The sequence below is a fragment of the Prunus avium genome, chromosome 2 (genome assembly GCF_965620075.1).
Source record: "Prunus avium chromosome 2, drPruAviu1.hap1.1, whole genome shotgun sequence".
Classification (NCBI taxonomy): domain Eukaryota; kingdom Viridiplantae; phylum Streptophyta; class Magnoliopsida; order Rosales; family Rosaceae; genus Prunus; species Prunus avium.
In genome coordinates, this window is record NC_142285.1 from 30,792,776 (window position 1) to 30,802,235 (window position 9,460).

Here is a 9,460-nt window from a genome sequence, read left to right on the forward strand (position 1 = left end):
CACAACAGATCACAGCTCAGACACAAATATGGCAGATGCACGAAGACAACAGAGGCACAAACACAGTAGAGGCACGTAGTAAAGGCACGAACACGACAAAGCACAAGGCACAAACACAGTAGAGGCAGATGCACGAACACAGTAGAGGCACAAACACGATAGAGCACACAGCGGAACACGGCAAAGGCACAGACACAAGAACCCTAAAAGAAATTAGGGCACACAGTAGAACACGGGTGGGCACAACACACACAGGTCACCAGAAAGTCGGCTCTGATACCAAGTCAAACAATATGGGTAGAATATTTTCAGATATATTTTATTCTCCGGAAGGAGGTATTTATAATACAGGTTACAAACCCTAGTAGGGTTTAATTAGGAAATAAGTGGAATCCTAATTACATAATGTCTACACAAAAGGAAAAATAAATAAAACCCAAATAGAATAGGATATGCTCTACTCGCCAACAATACTATTCTCCTCCAATGTAATAAAGTCACTTTGTTTCAACTATTGTCTTATTGTCCTAAACTCCTTCATCACATAAACCACCCATGGTATCAGAGCGTCACAAAAACTCACACCTCCTAAAATTCCAACATTTTCAAACAAGGTGTGTGGATTAGGAAAAAAATATTCTGAGACGTACTTGTCTATAGTAAATAAATAACTACTTAATATTACTCCAAGTTAACCATCTTCATCAAGAGATAATATTTTTTGACATTTTGATCAATTAATAAAGAAGTGATTGGAAAATAATAATAAACTCGGGGCAGTGTTTTCACACTGCAAAAATGGCTAAAGTCAAGAACTCACGATCACAGAAAGTAAGAACCACTGCTGTCAATTCGAAGCAAAGAAAAAAATGGTTCCTCTAAATTACATATATAAATGCAATTCGTGATATTTCCAATTAAAAGACCAAGAAACTCCAAGTCAATTTGCCATATTGAATTTTGGTGCTGCGAATATGAGACCAAGTGTGAATTTCCAAAGTTACGTCTTCAACACGTCACCATGTGCTTTGGACTTCAAGTGAATTGATTGGGGGTTAATTATGGTAATTGCCCTTGACTTTTGCACCTATATAAGCTTCATTTTAGTCATTCAATTCAGTTAATCAATTTTAAGTCTTCGTATTTCAATCCTTTTGGTGAATTCTAAAGTGTAAATCAATAGTTATTTGGAAGAGCACGACTGTTATTTGGATTTCATATAATTTTTTTTTTCTTCAGGTGGTCGAATATCAATTTATATAATGGAGGAAGAACAAATTGAAAGGCAAGAAATTGAGAGGGAAGAAGAACAACGGGCACATGCTAATGAATGGAGAGTTGGTATAGCTTTGAATATGTGGACAGATGTTGGCCACAATGAGAATTAATGATAACGAATGAATGTTGCATATTTTTCTTTCAGCATTGCTTTCAAACTTGTTATAAATTTGTCACTATACTTTCGTGAATGCCAGTTACTTTGAATTTCTTATAATATTTGCTTTTCGTGAATTGGTGGTGGGTGTCTTTGAATTTCTTATAATATTCACTATACTTTCGTGAAGACAAACTTTGATTCCAACGCATCCTCATATACAGAGAATAGTGTTAGAAAATTTTCCATCGTTTGGCAAAACAATGCACTAAGCCATGCACCGACCTTGGGTGGTTACAAGCGTCCTGTATTAAGCAAAGCCCCTCCATTAGTGATTTCTTCAAATCAACTAGTTGGAGTTGCTGGGCGGAAAGCTCGGCTAGAGATATATTTCCATCACTTATAACACTACCAGATGATAGGGCCCTTGCTTTTTGGACAAAGGGTTGTGTTTTTTTTTTTTGTACTGAATTTTTGGACGAAGAAGCTATTCTTATTATTTGGGTATGAAAGTTTCCAACTCGTGGAAATTTCAAAGGGAACTTCATTGTTGTGCACGCAAGTAGAGGAAGAATTTGGGAAAAAGAAAAAAAGGAAAAAAAGAAACAGGGATGGTTGACTAGTGGCTATGCAAATAGATCTGAATCTATAACAAAAGTTCATATAAAAGTATGGAAGTCTATAATAAAAGTCTATACAAGTTTATTAAAAAATCCGAGTAAAACATATAGGAGTTATACAATTCCAGGAAATCTGTCACTTAAAAAAAATCTTTTAAAATCTTATATACACCCAAGCTATCTATTTATAGGGAAAATTCTACGGTGCGCCCTGCGCATGGATGCGCCACTATTATAGACCATTGGATAAGCTATTGTGGGATGTGGGGTAATCTACACCGTTGATAGTAAGTGACCGGTTAAATGGGTTGCTCCAGGTAAAAGAAAACCAAAACAAAAACAATAGAAAATAAAGAAATCTGAAACAATAACAAAACAAAAGCAAGAATGCTCAGAGACTCCTGCGACTCGCCTCTCTCTTCTTCTTCTTGGCGTTGTCAGTCTTTGTTCCATTGTTGCTCTCTCTTCTTCAGTTGGGCTTCTTGGTTCGAACAACGGCAACTATTGGATATCAATTTGTCGATCTTGAAGTCACTCTCTCGCTCTCGCTCCCTCTTGCTCTCACTCTCCGTCTCTATCTATTTGCTTCATCATTCTCTGTGCTCTGGAAATCGATCTGTCATCAGGTGAGTCTTTTCCTTCCTCTTTCTCTCTAGTTATGCTTCTATGGGTCAATTTAGGGTTCTTCAGTTTTGGAGCTAACTTTTAATCAATTGATTTGGGGTTAGGGTTAGTGGGCTTATGATCAACCTCACTTTAAAATCCTCAAATTAGGATAGAGTACTTGAATGAAAAAGCAAGAGAACCCCATCTGAGTTTAGCAAGACAACCCCATTTCAGTGAAGAATGTATTAACTATGTTGAGCAAGACAGCCCAGAGCTCATCACACTCATTCCATTCGTAACTTTTGGCCTTAGTAAACAATGGATTGGCAGAAATTAAGTCCTAGATAGGAAAATCCCTCCTTGGCATCAGAAAATCTCCTTCGTCGAGCTTCAAACCTGCACAAAAATCAGGAGCTCCATCCCCAACATAGATTAACTATTTATGTTTCTTCCCATCTGTTGCAACAGAAGCTTGAATCTTTTCCAGTATTAGACCCTGTAACAAAAGAAACCCCACAAACATACTAAACCAATATAATTAAATTTGTGATTTTGATTTTGGGGTAGCTAAATATATACAATTAGTTTAGTTTAATCACCTTGCACATGCTGGGAGGGCAAATGGTACAGCCATAAGAAGATGAGTGGAAATCATGGTAGGGTAAGATTCTAAGCCTGCCCTGTTCATCAATAATGCATGGGTTGGTGTTGATTTCTGATAAACAATCCATTAGCCCATGATGCTTCAGTATGAAAAATTCATTTGCAGCACTTAACACCCTCAGATCACACCTGCATGTGTTAGAATTAGAATTTTTCATAACAATTATAGCATAATTTGTTCTGTTTTGTCAATTCCTTGTATGTTTATAAGGAAAGGAAATTACCCAAAAGCATGGTCTGATTTGATTGCAGAGGCAAAGTTGAGCTGAGCTGCGCATATTAGTGTCATCTGACCCTTCCTCATTATTCTAATCATGGATTATTGTTGGAAAAGGTAGGTTGTGAGTACTTTCTTTTCCTCTTTTTTTGTGTTTTAAGCTCTTCTGAACTATATTTGACCGCACATTCAGCCAGAATTCCTCATGCCACATCATAAGCGTGTATCTCTCTCCCTCACCATTGCAACCCCAAAGAGTTTGTTCCATTGGACCATTTGGCAGGTCAATTTTATGTCTTTCTCTTCCATCAAGATTACTTTCTTTAATTAGCCCTTAATATGAATTAGTATAATTAATTTTGTATTTAACAAGTTGGTGGGTGTTGGTGTTGCAGAGCCTCTACTGGTGCTTGAACCGAAAGGACAACGAGGATGATTAACAACTTAGTAAGATTGCTTATGTAATGACAAAAAAGTAAGATTTCTTATGTATTTTTCAATTATGAAATATTTGGTTCACACCAAAAGAAGAAAAGAAAATTATTTCTTAATGTTTTGCTAAGGTTTTTTTAGCTTGCTATTTGTATACATGGTTTTGAAAAGAAAAAAAGGTGTTGACTTTCTGCTAATCTAATATTTTTGTTATCGAAAAAGAAAAATCCTTGTTATTGAGTGAGAATTTTGTAGGATTTGCTTCATATATGCCCAGAGAAATTAGATTTCACATATTCAATTACCTGCTTTTTGTCTGCCAATTGGATTTTGTAAATTCAATTGCATTTCAATTACCGCATGTTCATAAATGTTTGTTATTACTTGTGACTAAGATATTAACACTTGCAATGAAAGTAAAAGTTAATTGGTATGTTAATATTTATATATATTTTTAATAATAGTTCCCTTAGGTTTTGTGTGATTAGAATGGTTAAAAGCACTAAATTTTATTGTTTTAACATACTTGTTTCTTTTCAAAAAAAAAAAAAGATTAACAATTACATAGTGCATGTTTGTCAATTGGCAACATAAGGTGGCTATGTTGTCGCAAAATAAAGGAAGTATGAGCTTGACGTAAGGCATGGGGCTGAATTGAAGACGAGAGTGACGAGGGAAAGTCCTAGTCTTCAGCCATGTCAAGTTGGCAATCGACAAACAAAAACCACATAATTGCATTTTCAATTTGCAAAAACAGACTGCCTGAGTGGCAATTGTACATGGCCTTGGAGATAATGGTTGAAGTTGGTCCCAACTTTTGGCTGCTTTCTTTGCACTTTTTGTTTGATATTCAAAGCCTATAAGATTGATGATCGTTATACAATCCAAAAAAGTAGAAAAAAGAAAAAAGAAAAGAACAAATATCTACCCCAAATTGGCATATTACTTTCTGTTATTCAAATTAATTATGTTGTAGGTTTGTTCTTTTTTTGTTTACAATGATGTCTTTGTAATTGTTTTCATATTAACACATGGCTTTATGTTTCCCATTCATTTTATTTATAGTTTTGTGATTGTTTTTCAGGTTGGGGTAAAGAATTAGGCCAAGTACAAGACTAATATACTATTTTGGAGTCTATTTATTTGGCTACTTGAATTTGTAATATTTTCATTGTATCTAGAGATTGTATTTTTTATATTATATACATAATGACTTGAGATTTTAGATTTATAATTATTGGTTATGTAAAGTGAATGTATTGAACAATACTTTCAATTAGATGAATGAAGTTTATGTTGGCTTTGATGAGGATATAGTACCATTGAGAATAAGCTTTTAAAGTAAATTTGACTGTTATATCATAGTTTATGTGCCAATTGAAACAATCGTCTCATTAGCATTGTGAATGGGCATTGTACCATAAAGTTGTATTTTGAGATTAGTGTATGCATGTTGCCATGTTATTGACAGTCTTTTTAAAATATATATATAATTTTGACACTTCAAAAAAAAAAAAAAAATCAAACAAAAGCTTTTGTTTGTTTCTAAACAAACCAAAGCATTATTTAGTGTTCTATGAACTAACACTTTAGTTTCTTTGAGGTAAGGATGGACATTGGAGAAGTAAATGTGGTCCTTATTCTTGTAAACACAACGGTTTACAATATCAAAGACCCTTTTTACAATTACTTGAACGTCAAGGTTCCATAAACTTATAAAGTGCATTCATAAACTACAATTTTTTGGATATAAGCGTTCCATAAACATGTAAAATGGATCCTTAATCTCGTGGATTACAAGATTTGAGTTCCAATTTACACGTTTTTGCACCAAGATTACAAACCCTGAATGACCCATTTTATACAACCAAGTACAAAGACCTTCGAGAAATTTGAACATATTTCACGTACTATATATGCAATTCTCTTCTTTAATGTTGGGCATATTGTTGATGTTGAAAAGTTTGTGACTCATTTGAAAAACATTAGATATAATTTATTAATTGTAATGCAAATGGCATGATATTTGTTGCCTTGCATTTTGGTAATGGAAATGTAAGAGGTACTTCAATATGTCATTTTGAATCCATTGGTTAGTCCTATTTTGCAATGATTGTATCCATATTGCCATGTTATTGGTAGCCTCTTACATTTTGAGAACATATGTGATTTGTGATTACAATTGATAAACAGTTACGTCTAATTGCGTTATAGTCTTGCAACTGACAAACAGAATAGTCTCTTTGCATTCTTGTCGCGCAATTGCCATTATATGTGCACAATTATGAAATGTAGAATCTCTCAGTAAGGACTAATCCTTCATAATTTAATTGTATGTTTATATTTCTACTAAATACAATTGATGTGTATCCATTTATTTTCATATTAATTATGCCATGGAAGACATGTTGCCTATTTTCAGGAAAAGGAAATAACTCAATTGACAAACAGTCAGATGGAAATTGAACAAGTATAATGCAATTGACAAACAGAGTGTAGGAAATTGAACAAGTATAATGCAATTGACAAACCATCTGTTTGAAATTAGATCTTTATACTTGTAAACACAAATGTTTACAATATTAAGGTCTCGTATTACTCTATTTTGGACATTTATGTTCCATAAGATTGTAAAATTCATCCTTAACCATTGTTTACTAGAATAAGGACCCAATTTACATCCCTAATGTCCACTATTACCACCTAATTTATGAGAACCCTAATGTTGTAAATGTGGTGCAAAAACCTGTAAATCACTACCTAAATTGTGTAACTTACAAGTTTATGGATCCTTTTTACAACGTTATGGTATCCTCGTATCCTAACCATTGTAAAATCGGCCCTTAATATTGTAAACCCTCATTTTCCTACAATAAGGACCCCAATTTACATGCTCATGGTCCGGACTTGCCTATTCTTTGTAATATGGATCCATATCCTTGTAAAATAAGGATTTACTACGTTAAGGATTATGAGAACCCTAATGTTGTAAACATGGTGCAAAAACCTGTAAATCACTATCTAAATTGTGTAACTTACAAGTTTATGGATCCTTTTTACAACGTTATGGTACCCTCGTATCCCAACCATTGTAAAATCGGCCCTTAATATTGTAAACCCTCATTTTACTACAATAAGGACCCCAATTTACATCCTCATGGTCCGGACTTGCCTATTCTTTGTAATTTGGATCCATATCCTTGTAAAATAAGGATTTACAACATTAAGGATTATGAGAACCCTAATGTTGTAAACGTGGTGCAAAAACCTGTAAATCACTACCTAAATTGTGTAACTTACAAGTTTATGGATCCTTTTTACAACGTTATGGTACCCTCGTATCCCAACCATTGTAAAATCGGCCCTTAATATTGTAAACCCTCATTTTACTACAATAAGGACCCCAATTTACATCATCATGGTCCGGACTTGCCTATTCTTTGTAATTTGGATTCATATCCTTGTAAAATAAGGATTTACAACGTTAAGGATTATGAGAACCCTAATGTTGTAAATGTGGTGCAAAAACCTGTAAATCACTACCTAAATTGTGTAACATACAAGTTTATGGATCCTTTTTACAACGTTATGGTACCCTCGTATCCCAACCATTGTAAAATCGGCCCTTAATATTGTAAACCCTCATTTTACTACAATAAGGACCCCAATTTACATCCTTATGGTCCGGACTTGCCTATTCTTTGTAATTTGGATCCATATCCTTGTAAAATAAGGATTTACAACATTAAGGATTATGAAAACCCTAATGTTGTAAACGTGGTGCAAAAACCTGTAAATCACTACCTAAATTGTGTAACTTACAACTTTATGGATCATTTTTACAACGTTATGGTACCCTCGTATACCAACCATTGTAAAATCGGCCCTTAATATTGTAAACCCTCATTTTACTACAATAAGGACCCCAATTTACATTCTCATGGTCCGGACTTGCCTATTCTTTGTAATTTTGATCCATATCCTTGTAAAATAAGGATTTACAACATTAAGGATTATGAGAACCCTAACGTTGTAATCGTGGTACAAAAACTTGTAAATCACTACCCAAATCGTGTAACTTACATGTTTTTGGATCCTCTTTACAAGGTTATGGTACTCTCGTATCCTAAAATTGTAAAATCGGCCCTTAGTGTTGTAAACCCTCATTTTACTAGAATAAGGACCTAATTTACATCCTCATGGTCTGGAGTTACCAGTTCCTTGTAATGTGGATCAATATCCTTGTAAGTGGGTATTTACAACGTTATGGATTAGGTGAACCCTAATGTTGTAATCCTGGTTCAAAAACTTGTAAATCGCTACCCAAATCTTGTAACTTATAAGTTTTAGGATCCTTTTACAATGTTATGGTACTCACATATCCAAACTATTGTAAATCACTATCCAATCATATGCCAATTGCCAAACAAGAAGGGCATAATTGCTACCCAAATCTTGTAACTTATAAGTTTTAGGATCCTCTTACAATGTTATGGTACTCTCATATCCAAACTACTGTAAATCACTATCCAATCATATGCCAATTGCCAAACAGGAAGGGCATAATTGCATGACCCTTATGCAATTGCATTTTCAAAAAGTAGAAACTTGATAACTTGTACAACCGGTAACCAATTTTTTAAAAAATCTGGGAGAATCATAAAGGACAAATGGTGCATGGGTGCACCTGGTGCACTATAGAAGGTGCCCTATTTATAGACTGGCATGATCAAATGGTTGTGCAATAGTGTACACATGTCAAGTAACAATTTAATATTATTTGACATTTTGATCAATATAGAAGTGATGGGACAAGTATCTATTTATGGACTGGCATGAGGTGACTATAGTCAACAACTCACGAACTGATTAATAAAAAAGTGTAAATGCAAAGAAATAATCATCACAGAAAATTCTATCCTTGCAATTAAGTACCAAAAAAACGGTTCCCTGTCAATTACATATGATTAATTCGATGTCTGATATTTTCAATTAGAAAGACCACGAAACTTCAAGTCAATTTGCCATTAAATTCGATATCTCTTAAATTGGTGATGTGACAAGCAGAAGAGCAGTCTCTCCTCTGTATAGTTTCAACTTGGATTCAGCATGGATGATGCAGCACCACCCAGCCCATAGCATTTGGAGCGTTCGTTATTGAGCCAGTGCAAGATTTGAATATTCAGTTTATAAACAGTTCTTACTTGAGCATTGCCATTGTATTCCCAATGTTTTAAAATATTCTTTTCTTTGCCCTCTTAAGCTAAATAATATTTATTCCAAAGGGGATAATATTTATTGACATATATATCTCTCAAAAAAGAAGTATTTTAAGACTCCAGATTACTTAAATCAAGAACTTAGATCTGATTAATAAATAAGTGTAAATACAACCAACTTATGTCAGTTCAAAACAAAATTTAGCTCTACACTATTTTTTTAAATATTAATATTTTGGATGGCTAAATTTATAACTCTGGACTATATTTAACCCTATGACTGAAGATGGCCTTAGCAACCACACAAGATGAAACAGCAGTAGAACTA

At 34.0% G+C, this 9,460-nt stretch overlaps 1 long non-coding RNA gene across 1 annotated transcript; it reads left to right on the plus strand.

The window, feature by feature from the left end:
• Positions 1-2,189: 2,189 nt before the first annotated feature.
• On the plus strand, positions 2,190-5,219 carry LOC148296846 (uncharacterized). The gene is made up of 5 exons (XR_015833984.1): positions 2,190-2,621; positions 3,517-3,598; positions 3,675-3,764; positions 3,877-3,956; positions 4,998-5,219. It is a non-coding gene; the product is annotated as an uncharacterized LOC148296846 (long non-coding RNA).
• Positions 5,220-9,460: the final 4,241 nt, after the last annotated feature.